General features: G+C 45.6%; 1 protein-coding gene across 4 annotated transcripts in view; it reads left to right on the plus strand.

Moving 5' to 3' along the window:
• trim2a (tripartite motif containing 2a) overlaps positions 1 to 15619 on the plus strand; it is a 179660-nt gene that overhangs the window by 39460 nt on the left and 124581 nt on the right. The window lies entirely within an intron of this gene.

Genomic DNA, 15619 nt, shown 5'->3' on the forward strand with positions numbered 1-15619 from the left:
GTTGGGGTCAGAGCCAAGGTTTACCATGCAAGACCAGTGGGAAGGCAGGAGGGTTGGCGGAAGGTGCTGGAGGGCAAAGGCTTGACTGAGGGGGGTACAACTGGGGAAGAGAGCACAGAGACACATGACTGAGGGGGAGGGGAAATTAGTTGGGGCCAGAAAACATAGACAGTCCTGAGCAATAGAGCCACGGGTAATCAGGTAGTTGGGGCCAGAAAGTAGTCAGCCCTGTGGACCTGTGCCACAATGTAGAGAGCTGTACTTGGTACGCCTGTCCTGGTCCCAGTTCAGCGAGGGGGAGGGTCTGTCAGTTCTGTCAGTCAGTCATGCCCAGTATGGTGGGCAGGGCATGGTCAGTCCCTCACACACGTCAGTCCTGGGGGTTAGTGGCTTGATACTGGGCCACGTATGGCACAGTCACTGTCAGAGGAGACATCTGCAGCCTGTAAATGGGGAATAGGTAATGTGGAGGGGGGACACTCAGTGCTCTCATGGGAGGAATCTGTAAGTCACAGTACAATGGGCCTCAAAACAGGGAGGGGTCAGATCTACATGGGGCATCAGAACATCAACATCAAATAGTTCAGGGGGCAGAACAGGGATATCAACACGATAACGATGGGATCAAGGATTAGAGGGGGAGGAAGGAGGGTGATCGGAGGGAGGGAAACCTGAACATGTTGTTCCTCCAGCACAATGGGAGGGATTTTGACAGTCACCGGGGTGGGGGGCAGGGGGCAGTGGGTGGGGGCGGGGGGTGGGGGGTGGGGAGTTCTCAAAGCTGGCCTGGTAGTAAAACCTCAGCACCAACATTTTTCAAGCTGATCCAATGACGCAATTGAAATCCAAATTAGGAAAAACATTGCCAGGAGACGACTCTCAGGGCTTGTGTGAGGAGTCAACTACTGCACTTGTGGGCCGATTGAAGGGGGACCAACTAAATTCCACTTAACCAAATAGAGAGGAAGGCACAGCTGAGACGTGTTAGAAACAGGCAAAAGCTAATTTAGGGAATGTGGCGCCTTAGCTCATTTTGCACTTTCTTGTGAGAGTATAAAACTGATTGGGGCCCTTGTAGGATTGGCTTCCAAAGACCCTTTGTCCCTCTTGTGGGAAATCCCGAGTGTCAGAAGGAACCAATGGAAAATGGGCCACAGGCCAAAATGCATATGCCTAATAGCCCCAAGACCTCTAAACTTTGCAGCTGGCAGTTTAAGATTTTGAAAGCCCCTCCCTCACAATACTCTCTTAACATGAGTGCAAGTTGAGGCTATCGTGCCATCCTAAGGATACAATCTGACAGTGCCCTGACTGAGGCTTCCCTCGCCCAGCAGAACTCAGCCAGATCCAAGCGGGGGTGGTTGGGATGGTAGGTGCCCTACCAGTGATCCAGAAGCCTGTAATAGTGTTCCAAGGGACTAATGGGGGGTGTAATGTCTGGGATGAAAGTGACCCACAGGCTCCACAATGACTCACTAGTTAGTGACAGGAAGGTGACTATTGCAGGCTTCTGTTCATTCATGTTCCTGTTCAATGTTTCTGCAGAGATGAGCATGAGTGCCTCATGGGTGGAGCAGGCAATGCTGTGTTCATTCTGGCAATCAGGCAACTAAAAAGGGCCTTTTGCCACCAGGCTGGCCTAAGGGAAGAGCCTCACCCTGAGGAACAAGGGCCAGTGGGGCCCCCTCAAGACCCAGAAGCTGAGGCTGACAGAGCAGCTGAGCGGAGGCATCTGGCAAGACCAAGGGTGTACAGAAGATGCCTCTCATACCTCCAGATGAGCGAGAGACATTGCCGTAGATGTCTTTGCATGTCTAGGGATGTGGTGGCTCACATCTGCTGCATTCTCCAAAAGGAGCTGATGCCACAGGGACTGGAAAGCCATCCATTGTTAGTGGCTCTAAACGTGACCGTCGTTCTGAACTTCTTCACCAGTGGCTCGTTTCAGGGCTCCACTGGGGACCTGTGCGGGATTTCTCAAGCATCTGCTCACAAATGCATTTGAGAGGTTACCGATGCCCTAATTGGCAAAGCGCACAATTATGTCCAGTTTTCCCTGGATGAACACAGCCAGGCTGCCAGAGCAGTGGGATTTTCGGTGATCCTCGGATTCCCACAGGTGCAGGATGCCATCGACTGCACACATGTGGCTTTAGGAACTCCCTGGGAACAGCCAGCACAATTCATCAACAGGACAGTGTTCCACTTTCTCAATGTGTAGCTGGTCTGCAACCGCCAGAAGCGGATAATGCAGGCATGTGTGAGATATCCTACAAATTCCCAAGACTCCTACATCTTGAGTCACTCATAGATGCCACAGATCTCGAGGGCCCTCAGTGCATCCAGGGTTGTCTCCTTGGTGACAAAGGCTGCCCGCAAAGAATGTGGTTGATGACACCCGTTTGTCGGCCACAACGTGCCTCAGAGGAGCGGTAGAATGAGCTCATTCTGCAACACACTCATTGACTGAGCAGACCATTGGCGTGCTGAAGGTGCATTTCAGATGTCTGGACTTGTCAGGCAGCGCTCTCCAGTACTCTCCACAGAGGGCCTCACACATCATCGTGACTTTCTGCACTCTACACATCCTGCCGTACCAAAGGGGGAATGTCTTGCCAGATGGAGAGATGGAGGAGCTGTACATCTCCTCCAATGATAAGGATGTCGAGAGGGCTGAGCTCGATGAGGGTGAAGGAGCTGAGGCTCCAGAGGAAGAGGACATAGCACAGGCCAGACGAGGCAGGTGTGCATGTGACATGCTAAGATCCACCAGGTTCCAGGAGGATGATGACGACTAGCTCATACAAGCCTCTTTAATTAGTGTCCTCCATGCTGGATCCACCTTACCACCTTGGTTGTGATCCTAATCACATCAACTCAGCACATCCTCTGAATGAGGAGTGACAATCTTGTGTCATGATGTCATCATCCTTGGAAGGTATGGCAGCCTCGGGGGCATGTGTCATTTCTGTAATGGGGTGATTACTGCTACAGAGCGTTTTGTAAGCAGAGCTGAGATGCTGTGGCCTCTTCAAACATCTTACCAGCATTCCACTGCCTACAAAAATCTTCAAGAGGCAGCAACAGCACTGCAATCCTCAGTGCTCTTGTGGCAGTACGCCTGCAGTCTGGCAAGGAGCCTCAAGGAGGACAATCATCATTCAGTGGTGAGCCTTCAACTTTCATGTGTGAGGTTGATTCTGAATCCGCACTGCGGTTTGTCTGCATAGGCAATCGTTCAGATGAGACAAGTGTTCAGGCCTCATCATCATACTCAGTCCCCAGCACTAGATCTATCTTCAGGACACAGTCATCTGTAACTCTCAGTAATGGATGTGAGGCTGCACTTCAGCTCACCATTCAGTGCCAATGAATCCTTCAGGAGCAGCAAAGTCTAATGTCTGTCAAGCACCATGACCATGCCTCCGTTTGGAGTCTCCCAGTGTCCCGTGCTGCCTAGCCGTGGCATGTATGGACACAAAGGAAAATGCTGACACTCCATCTGAGCCTTAAGGACCCCAATCATTGGTAATAAAGAGCATACATCAGATATCTCGGAGACTCGCTCTGATTCCATTTGAGACCTCCACATTTTCATTCCAAAAGTTTGACAAATGCACACGGAACCCAGGCACACCGATGCGATGGTAAGGCACACATTACCATGTCGACTGACCATCTCAGAGCTGGCAGAGGGTTAATGTGACAAGACACTAGCCAGACCTTCTGGCCCAGTGCTGCATCCTCCTGTGTCCAAGTCAGGGACCTGGGGCCTCTGCACACAATCCTAAGTTGCACAGTTTTAACCATCTAGCAGGAATCGCAAGGCTTACTATTTGTCACCGAGGTTCATAGCTCTAAATCATGGAGGTGGGAAGGTGGGGACTAATGTTGGGGTGATGTTCAGATGTAAACATGGACATGAGATAAGGCTGCAGGCAGACAGGAGTGCATAAGAGCTCTGAGTTTGGATTCATATGTAAAACATATACAAGGCTGATGGAAAGTACATGGAGGCCAATGAAAGATGCACCAGCTCCATGCGCGTCACCATTCAATCCTCTAAGATCCACATTGAGCACTGTTCACTGCAGAAGCATCGGGGACTAAAGCAGCCTCCGGGTTCTTAACTCAAGAGGCAACACCTGTCAGAGGTGGGTCTCTGAGGTGCCTTGGCCAACTGCAACTTTCTTAGAGAAAGACACTTCACTCATGTTGATACTGTGCAGAGACCAGTCAGGCACTGTAATGAGACGGTTCTAGACCCCACAGAGTGGAGGCAGAGGGTGGGACATCTGGGAGGAATGGGGGCATCTGTGACACTTGACTGACCATGGAGCATCAGATAGATGAGGCATACACAACATGAGAAGTGGAATGAGTCAAAATCTATTTACATTTGTGCACATTATATACAGATCGTGGACACCCATGCTATCTTTGTGCTCTTAGTATTTCTTAACTTTCCATACCCCACCCCTATGTCTTGGTGCATCCCCGACATCCACAGCAGAGGTGGCAGCAGCCTGCTACGACCTGTTGCCTGTGATGACCTTGGCGGGAATCCTCTGGACAGCCTGGCCTAATTTGCATCTCCTGCTGTGGGGCAAGTGGAGCTGCAGCTGATGGGGTCACAGGCAAAGGAGATTGGGACCGGCTGGACACTCTCAGTCACCTGGGTGGATAGTCCCAGGGTGTCCAGCTGATGATCCTCCTCCCTATGGGTGCCCAAGGGCCCCTCCCTGACTCCTTGAGGACAGGGGCATCTGGAGTGAGGTCAAGACAGGGAGGTGCCCCACCCGCTTCTTGTTTAGCCACTGATGATCCCAACTATGGCTAGAGCAATGGAGTACAGGTCCTGGCACAGATCAGGCACAATGTCCTGGACAAAGGTCTGTATGGCGGTCACCATCCAGCCAGTGTTGATCTCGGTGCACTGCATATTGGCACAGTGATATCAGACTGAACGTGGACAGACTCCTCCATTGCCCACTGCGTTCTGGTGATGGCATGTGACAACCCTACCTGATGTTCCCATGCCTGTTTTTGCAGCTCCAACATCTGAGTGAAGGCTGAGCCCAGGGGCTCGTCATCTGACTCAGACTTAGCAGGAGCCTGGTCTTCAGCAGCTCTCCGAGTGTCGGTGACCTTGGATGTCCCTGCCTCCGCCTGCTGTGGACCCACATCTGTGCTGTGCTCACCAGATGGTGTCCCTGAGCCTGCTCCAGAACTAGGTTCCACCGAGGTGTGTGTCTCTGTGCTGGTGGAGGGTGCGGGTGTGACGGGCTCTACATCTAGTGGGCCCTTAGGATCCTCATCCGAGGCACCGTGGGGTCTGGGGCCATTGGGCTGGCTGCAGGTGGGCCTCATCCTTTTCCTGCTGGTGCCTGTTAAAGAGACAAGAGATAATTAGTGACTGGCTGCATAGTCACCAACATAACAAAGCACTCACAGTTTTGCTGGGTGACCGATGAGCTGTTGATGGGTCCTCACTGGCTTGGGAGACACTGGTCTCACCCTTAGTGCAGGCACAGTCCTGACCCTTGCTGACCAGCTCTGCTACACGCTGTTCATACTGGGTGAGAGCTCTGAGCTCATGCATCTCCCCTCCAGTCTGGGATCTTTCCCTGTTGTTGTGGGCGATCTTGTCCTGCATAAAGACAAGTGGACAGACTGTGAGCAGGACAGATGCCAAGGCAGATGTCTGTGCTAAGTGGACCTGTGTAAGGACTAAGGATGGGAGCTGCACAGGATGTGAGCAGAGATGAAGGTGTCGAAGTGTGTTTGAGAGAGTCAGTGGTGATGTCCCTTGTGCTGGTAGTGTGTGAGATCCCTATGGACTGTGACCCTGTGAATGCCTAATGGCCTTGTGAGAGTGTGAGCTGACAGTTAGGAGAAGGTTAACTTACCCTGACGGAATGGGTGAGATCATTCCTCCTCTTCCTGCACTGGATGGTGGTCCTCCTCTGAGGAGTATTGGCACTGACTGCCCTGGCAATCTGATCCCAAGCTGGCATGGTGAGGTTGGTGGACCTCCTTCTGCCATCACAGGGATAAAGAATGTCCTGGTGTGCCTCCGCAGCGTACAGAAGTATACCAGCTCATTGTCGCTGAACTTGAGAACAGTTGACTTCTTACCTTTTGGGGACATTGCTCGCCACGACCAGTCCAGGGCTGCAGAGAGTGAATGATGTGCACGGGTGTGGTTTAAATATGGCGCCTGGATATATGAGCCAATGAGATCATGAGGGGGATGGACAAATCCCAGCCAGCCCTGCCACAAGATACGACATGCTTCATGTTCATACATATATAATGAGCTGAAAAGTGGAGAAACTGGCGCGGAAACCTGCCATGCCGGTTGGCGGGAAATGCTCCACTTTTCACACCCGCCACCACACTTAAGTCTCCAGAGTGGAAAATTCCACCCCAAGTCCATTAATGGCCTCATCCCTTCCTATCTCTGTAAACATCTGTAGTTCTGCAGGCCTCTGAGATCTCTGTGCTCCTCCAATTCTAGCCTTTTGCGCATCCCCAATTTCCCTTAATTTCTCTAATTAGTGGTTGTGTCTTCAGCTACCAACGCCCTCAGCAATGGAATTCCCTCCTTAAAGCTCTCTGCCTCTCAATCACTCTCTTCTCCTTTAAGACAGTCCCTAAAACCCAGCTCTATGGTCAAGCCTTTGTCACTCTTAATGTTCTTTACGCGTCTTGCTGTCGAGTATTGTTTGATAACATTCTTGTGAAGCACCTTTGAATGTTTTGCTCTGTTAAATGTGCTACATAAGTGAAAGTCGTTTATTGTTGTTCTGATAAATGAAGAGAGCTGCTCATCTGAAATTCTTCAATAGCTGCAGCTGTAAGTCATTCTATTTCAGGATCTCAAAAGTTTAAGATACGTAACCTCCCTTCCATCTACTAACTACAGGCTTTTAAATCCCAAATTTGACATCATCCAGCCACTGCTTCCTTGTTTATCTGGTCTTCTCTCCTGTTGGTATCCTGTTCTATGGTCCTTGGCCCTCTAACTACATGAGTCATTCTGGCTCAGTGGGTGACATGCTTGCCTCTGAGTCAGAACATTGTGGGTTCAAACTGCGCTCATGACCTAGAGCACATAATCTCAGCTGCCACTGCGGAAGTACTACAGCGTCAGAGGTGCAATCATTTGGGTGAAATGTTAAACTGAGGTTTTGTCTGCTGATTCCAGAGAATCAGGCAAATATTGAAGATCCTATGGCACAATTTGAAAGAGAGCAGAGTGTTCTCCTGGTGTCCTGATTAACATTCCTCCTCCAGCCAACACCACTAAAAACAATCATAAAAACCAAAAATGCAGGTCTGGCAACATTGTGGAGAGGGAAAAACAAGAGTTGACGTTTCAGGTAGATGACCTGTTTTGATTTCAGATTTCCAGTATCCATAGTATTTTGCTTTTATGTTACCATCAAAAACCAAACTAATTGGTCATTAATTTTACTGATGCTTTTGCAAAATAGCTGCTGCATTTACCGACACAACAGCCACGTTTTAAATTAAATCATTGTATGAGGATATGTTTCTGAAATGTGATATAGTGCTATTTATATACAGGTCTCTTCCATACGTTTCTTTTGTTTAGTTTACACTGCCACTGGGGCTGCCAATTCTGATTGGAATATATGGACATATTTCTAGAGGTGCCATCACATGACCTCCCACAGCCAAACAGGCATTTTTTCTTATCTGCAATATTTTCATCTTAGATGTACACGAACAATAAATAACACACAATTTTTAATGCCCCTATGATCTCTCTTCTGGGCTGTTTGCAGCAATATCCAGAAGATTAAAATTGAATTCATGGAGACTCCAACACAATCCTGTAGGGTTGGCATCATACATGAGATGTCAGAGGATGGAGTGAGGCAGGGCTGTGGTTGGCAGTCATCCAACTGGATGAATAATCAGTGTTGAGCATTAATATCTGAAGCAGCTAGCTCCATGGTCTGCACCACTGAGCATCACTCAATTAACTATGAAAAGTTTATCGGTTCATCTCCTGTTTTAGATGGAGACTAAGGTGAGGCCCAACCCCCTCTGGAAAAAAAAACATATATTTTGTTGGAAAATGGCACTAGCACAGATAGCAGAGGTCATGCCTTATGTCTAGTACATGGTAAATGGATACTACATGGGTAGAGTTACAAACAGCTGCCGCAGACCCCAGCCAGCAGAGGTTGACAATAGCCAGAATGAATCCATTTCTGGAGGCTGCATAATAATGAGAAGGTTCAGGCGACTTTCAGTCATTGATTGAAAGGCTAATTTTAAAATTCTTATGAAATGCTAATCACTAAATAGGCAGAAAGATGATTTTTGAAACTTACATTTTTGCTCGGTTTTATGTTGCTTGGTGCACAATTAAATTGAAGAGACAGGAAAGAATAATGAAGTGTACATGAGGCTGAAATGAGAGAGGAATAGGCAATTAACAACAACAACAAAAACACCATTATCTGATCAAAGCTGTATGAGGAGCCATTGAAAGGAAGTAGGGATTAGCATGAGAATAGGCAGGCAGTGGCGAGATACATTCATGCTTCCACGAGTAGCAGTCACAATTGATAATTCCACAAACTCATTAAATTTTAATGAGTGCTTTAACCCTCAATTGACAATAAGCAGCTGGGCTTTCACCTGGTGCTATGGCTAAGCACCCATCTTCTTTCAAAGGTTTTATTTAAAGAGTCTCCATTTAACAATGAGGCTGGGAAGGAATCAACTAAAACAATTGTCTACAAAATATATTTGGGAATGGTACCTCTATAGGAGGCAAATGTTCAATTAATTTCCACCCAAATTCCCCTTTACCACCCAGAAAAAGGGACCTGTGTAAGGAGATGAGGGAGGTGAAGATAATTAATCAACAAATTTCAGAAATATTGTGCAAACATACCAAATTCTAGAATAACACAGTCAGCCAGTACCTGAAAAATGGGTTGATTTTTCAGGATGCATTTTCAAAACTCAAGTGATAATCAACCAGCTTATATTTCACCCCTCTCCTAATATTACTCAGTTCTGTTGAAGGGTCATGAGGACTCGAAACGTCAACTCTTTTCTTCTCCGCCGATGCTGCCAGACCTGTTGAGCTTTTCCAGGTAATTCTGTTTTTGTTTTGGATTTCCAGCATCCGCAGTTTTTTGTTTTTATCTCTGTGTTTAATTGACTGCCACTCCTCTTCAAGGAATGCCTACCTTGAAGAAGTACTGCTCTGCTCTCTGACAGGATTTCCGTATCTCTCTTCTGCCTTGTTTACCTTCATTGCTTTCCATTTCTCTCCTGGTGTTTGACAAGGTGTTTACTAAAACCCGCTTTCACAGCCATATTTCCTTTCTCAGTGACTGTCTCCGTCTCCGACTTACCCCACATGGATTTCAACTGAAATTCCATCCCTCTTGTTTCGAACCCATCCAGGATTACAGGTATCTCCGGGACATAAAACGTTTCTCGGACTGCTGTTCCCATCGCATTCTGAGATCCACACTCAGTGCCATGCACCGCCATATGAACACACTCGACCTCTCCCTCCAGCAGCACCGCCGCACCCTTTTTCAAAGCTGCGCGTGCCCCCAGTTTCATTTTATTCTTCGAAGCCCCCACCCCCCCACCTTAAACCAGCTTATATTTCACCCCTCTCCTAATATTACTCAGTTCTGTTGAAGGGTCATGAGGACTCGAAACGTCAACTCTTTTCTTCTCCGCCGATGCTGCCAGACCTGCTGAGTTTTTCCAGGTAATTCTGTTTTTGCTTTCTCTATCAGGCACTGACTGCCTTGCTGTGTGTTTCCTACTTTTCATTTCAGATTGCTGACTTCTCTCTTTACCTCTTTCCAACTGTCAGTTAGCTGCTCTGTATAAATACATGAAATGGGTGGTTAGCGCTTAATTGGATGGAAAATTCTTTGCATTGAGAAATTTCCAATATGTCTGATTATTTATCTGTGCCCTGTGTATTACCATCTTGGCATTAAAAAACAATCAAAGGGCTCAACAGCCTCACTTTAAAAACTGACATTTGTAAAAGGAATGTTCTAGAAAGGAGGTTGACAAGAAAGTGAGTGCACACTCTGCGTGTTACGCAAAACTGTCGGTGATCAAACTTTGATCAAAGAGGCTTAGAGACTGCTCATTTCTGTTTAGTTAAATTTGTGTCTAAAGGAAAAAAGGTGTAGCAGTACTAAAAATAACCTTAAAAATAGCTACACGGTTGTGCAATATAACTGGTAAAAAATGTAAGGAATTTACTCTCAATGGGGTTTGTGAAAATCCCATTATTTTTAGCCAGCATGGGGTAATGGCCACTTGTTCACCCCATTGTACAAAGCACACTGGCGTCTTGAGCTGGCAGGCATTGTCTCATTGTCTGTGGATTGCCTTTTGATGCCCTTTTTAATTGAAATGAGATGTTAAAACAAAAGCTAACTCTTCCAGCTGCAGCCGTTAGCTGTATCAAAGCTTACAGCGAGTTGGACTTGGGAGCTGGGGTGAGGGAGGGAGGGACTTACCGCTGATAATTAATAAAGCCTATTGGTCTGCATTGACCTTGCTGATATTGTGGGCTGACCTCAATAGAGTCTTTGGGTGGAACCTCAGCATTGCTATTGATGTGGGTAGGGTGAGACACAAATAGCTACCCACTGTGCTGTGGTAGGTAACATTTATTTATGCAGAGCAATGTGTCATTGAACAGTGTGGGATAGATATGCAAATGTCTGTTTCTATGCCCTTCTGGCATACTGACATTCAGTATCTCCTTCTTTGTTCCAGAACATTTAGGAAGGAAGCTAAACACAATCTACTGATAATTAAAGAGGCAGTGTCTTTGTAAAAACATATATTGCAAACCTTGGGGAGAGAGAGAAGCGACCTGTGTCATTTTTATCATGACATCATTCACAATGACATGAATCATGACTTGCTTTTGTAAGCAATCGGAGAAAGGATTTCCAAACAGTTTTTCATGAAGATAGTGCTCCTTCAAAGGGATGTTTATTTTCCACTGCGAATAACTGATAGTGTTTTTCAAGAAGTGGAATTGTAGTTAAAGTTATTATGAGTGCCTTGCCTCACTTAAGATAGGGTGACTGTTTATATATTATTTATTTTAATGGGGCAAAAAGAGAGCCAGTGCTTTAACACTAGCACCATTGCTAAGCCACCACTGAGCAATTTTATTAATTGTGTTGTATGGAGGCGTTTACAAACCATTGATGTCAAAGTTCATTGTAGTACATGAATGCTTTGAGTGTTCTTTTCTCTGATCCTGACCTAGTGGTTGCCTAGTGTCCTGCACCTCCACCAATGTGGTACTGTTGGGAAGGATGGGGAAAATATCTCCTTTCATGTGTTTTGGTGGTTGCTCCACTTTTAATCAGTATAATATGCAGGTCCTAATATTAACAAGTACTGCTGCAGCAGCAGAGCTGGAGGTATCACCGCAAAATCTGTGTAATCTCATGGGGCCCCAAGCCCGTCAGGAGATCTAAAGTGGATGCAGATTAAGTAGGTAGTCTTTAGCATCATTGTGTAGTAAAATGGAGGGTCCCAAAACTGGACCATGCAATGCAAGTGCAAATCTTCTTCCAAACCGACCACTTTAGTTTTGCAATTTCTGTGGAGGAAAACAATCCACAGAATTTAAATCCCTGCAAATATCTTTCCTTCAGCTGATTTCAGTGATCATACCCTCTGATTACAATTCAACAAAATGTTAGAATTCATGCTGCACATAATGGACATCATGGTCAAAGGATTTTGCGATAATCTTATCCTAGTGTTCCTGTCTGTTTTATCTGAAAGGAGGTGGAATCACTGTGAGGAAATTGGATTCTTTCTTTAAGGAGAATGTAATTACAGATCTCGGTTCACAGTCGGTCCCCACACTTGAATCGTTTTACATAAAGAGGTCGCGACAGCAGCAACACAATCCACCCTCCCCCCCACGCCTTTCTCACATTCTGCTGCTGCAGTATTTTAATTTCAATGCAGCCGCTCGTCATTTTCACAGTGACACATTTCAGGGGCTGGGAATAATTTCCTCAACTTGATTAGTGCCCCACTGTTACATATAGCGTTCCATAAATCAAGAAATGGGTTGCCGTTGTTTGGCTTTGATTGTGAAAGTTATAATCAGTATTTGCAGGCACATGTCAGTGATTGTGATCAGACTACTGAACCATTTATACCAAGCCCCTGCTCACTGCAAAGGTGACTTTTTTATTGTGTAAATCTTCAGATTATTATCCCATTCAATGATATGATTATTGTGGTGAAGTAAAAAATGTGAATTTACTTGGTTGCAAATTTCTAATTGGGGTCCTTTGCTATATTGCCGATTCTTTAAAGGTCCTCTTTCAGCCAGGGTCAGAGTTGTGTAGGTGTCATGTCACAAATTTCGATTCCCTTTTGCAAATTTGTAATGTTGCAAAATTGGTTTCTCAGTTAATTTTACTTGTTTGAGGGAGTTCAGTTTTTAGGCAGATTAAAGAAACTGGGATTATTCTCCTTAGAACAGAGAAGGTTAAAGGGAGATTTAAGTGAGGTGTTCAGAATTATGGATATTTTTGGACCATAAGAGAATTATGCAAGGTGAGGATGCAGCAGGAAAGTGGAGTTGAGGTAGATCAGCCATGATCTTATTAAATAGCAGAGCAGGCTCAAGGGGCAGTATGGCCTTCTTCTTCTACTTTCTATGTTCTTATGAAGTGTTTTAATGGAGTAACTAAAGAGAAACTATTTCTACTGTCACGGAGCTTCAGTAACCAGAGGGCACAGGTTCAAGATAATTAAGAATCATGGGGGAGATAAGAAGACACTGGTTGCAGAATTTGGCTCTACGGTGCCTGGTTTCTTGGCACTATGAGTGCTGCTTTGCTGCCAAAGTGGTATTTGTGGTGTGCATGCAAAGTTCTGGGGCTAGCCACACAACACACCATTTTGGAGAGGGTGTTAGTACACCTGTAGGGAGCATCTGCCAGAATTATGCAGAGTGGGCATCTCGTGATCAGCATGTAATGCTTTTTTGATGCCAGCTCTGCAATTATGGAGCTCAACTCTATAACTAATTCCCTCTCTTAACCTCACACAGCTGAACATGTGTTCAGCAGCAGGAAGGACCCTAACAGTATTATTTAAAGAAGTCATCAATTACTTTCAGATTAGTTGCTGATTAAAGTGTTCGATGGCTTCCAGAATTGTTGCTGAAGTCTACTGGGAGTGGTGTATCAGTTGCTGAAGGACTTTGCCCAGACTTCAAGAATTCTGCACAAACCACTTGCCCTCAGACATGGGTGCAGCAGTTTTCATCCACCTTGGACTACAGCACAATAGGGAGAATGAGTAGAGGTGACGCAGAGCAGAAAAAGCTACTGGAAGATGGGGGAGGAGGGGAAGAAGGATTCTTAGCAGGAGGCCATATCCTTCCAATTCTCCTACCTGAACCTCAGTCAGGATCAGTATTTCTGACGTCTCCGCTTCACTAAGGGTGTCCTCATTGAAATCTGTCACCTGCTGCAGCCACACCTGCAGCCTCAGAGAAGGGCAAATACAGCATTGCCATGAATTTTTATGTATCTGGCTCCTTCCAGGCTGGAGTAGATGAAATTTGCAGCATCTCTCAGGTCACCAACCACTCGAGTCAGGGAGGTCACCGAGGCTCTATATTCCAAGAGAGCTGAATAGATTTGTATTTTCTCTTGCCAAAGAAAAGCAGCCTGAGTGGGTATGTGGCCACACAACAATTGCAGCATTCCTCGTGGTGCAGGGTGCCATTGACAGCACACAGGCCATGTTGCAGATATGTCACATGCTAATTCCGGCAATTGATTCCACTCCCTCAACATCCAGCTGGCATGCGAACATATGCAGCGTGTCATGCAGATCAATGCCTGGTATCCTGGCAGCAGTCATGATGCCTTCATTCTGCATTATTCCACTGTAGAAGTCTGGACTGGCAGGCTAACAGGCAACAGGATGGGAAGCTACATACATTCATATGCAGGGACCTGTCCTCCGAAGGGAAAAGGCTTTGCACCTTATTTGAATTAAACAAAAGTGTGGGGGACAATAATTCCCTGGTTCAGTCTCCATGGCAACGCCTCAACCAATCAGGGTCAACTTACTAACCAATCAGCACCCTTTTTCTCATGCAGTATAAATTGTTGCTCCCTTTGTAGTTTGGCATTCTTGTAACATCTTGATGAGTGCAAGACAAAGAGCTTCAACAGCATGTCTCTTTTTGCAGCAATAAAGTTCAGTAATACCGAGTGAATATTTGGATATGTTTGTGCTGAGTTAGCTAAGGTATTAGAGGGGTTACAGCTGGAGTCACATGGGCATATTATTTGGTTTCTGAACCTGGGGTTATTTGGGCACAGATAATACAGGAAAATTGAATGCAGGTTGGGCAGGGTGGAGTGAGTGGAGGAGAATTTCATTCCAAAGGACCCCAACTGAATGTGCAAAAAATTAGGTTAAGACGTTTGTTCATCTCTGCCAAATTTTGCTCTTTGGCTGCTTGAACCAGACGCCTGAGCAATATAGGGGTTAATCCTAATCTGAGTGACTGCACGGGTTTCATTCCATCATCCATTTAACACACAGCCCAAATTAACTTTTCATTGCGATCCATCCTTTATCAGCCTGATTCCCCTGTCCAGCGGTTTAGATTAAAATTATCCCCATAATCTTCTGGCTAAAAAGAAGAAAAATAAATTATGGTAGCCACTTCTGATTGCCGAATTGCAGTGCCAGTTCTGAATGCTGAGAGTAATCTCAGCTGGAAAAGGAGTATCTGTGGGTGAGGCAGGATTGGCTGCAGTCTAGATTTACAAATCGTCAAAAGCAAGTTAGACTGCAGTGTCCATAGAAACCATACCTCAGCATGAAACGACTGTCTACAAGAAAAAAGGAAAGAATAAAATTTGGGGAAAATGCTGCACAGTTCTTTAATTTTACATTGTGGAATATGCTCCTAACTATTCTTTGTGTTCCAAGGCTGTAAAACCTGAAGTAAGAAAGCATTGTTACGTGATGTATCCCAAATTAACCATTCGCAACGTATTTAGTTCACCTATCATACAACAACTGTCCCCTCTGTAAGACATGCTTCTGACAATTGAGTAAATGATGAAAATATATAATCAGGAAATTTCAATAAATGAGATTCTCAACTTCCAATGCGGAGAATTGATTTTAACATTTACTTTAAAGGCAATTTTTGGGACAAAAAAAAATCAATAAAAATAATTGAAAAATTAAGGAAAAATTAATAATTACAACGTGGGATTCAAAATGATGATCCTAGGATTAAACATTCCCAATAAATGAGCCAAGGAGGGGGAAAGGAAATGAGGAGAAGATTAACTGAAAGGATAACAGATAGGAACAGGAGTTGTGCTCGTTTCTTGACATGCCAACTTTTCATCCTGCGTAATACTTATAATGACATAGATTTACATAGAACATACAGCACGGAAACAGGCATTTGGCCCAACTGGTCCCTGTTGATGTTTATGCTTTACAAGAGCCTCCTTCTTAACCTTCACATCTAACCCTATTCTACTTCTTTCTTGCT

Source organism: Cetorhinus maximus, chromosome 1 (genome assembly GCF_964194155.1).
Source record: "Cetorhinus maximus chromosome 1, sCetMax3.hap1.1, whole genome shotgun sequence".
NCBI lineage: Eukaryota > Metazoa > Chordata > Chondrichthyes > Lamniformes > Cetorhinidae > Cetorhinus > Cetorhinus maximus.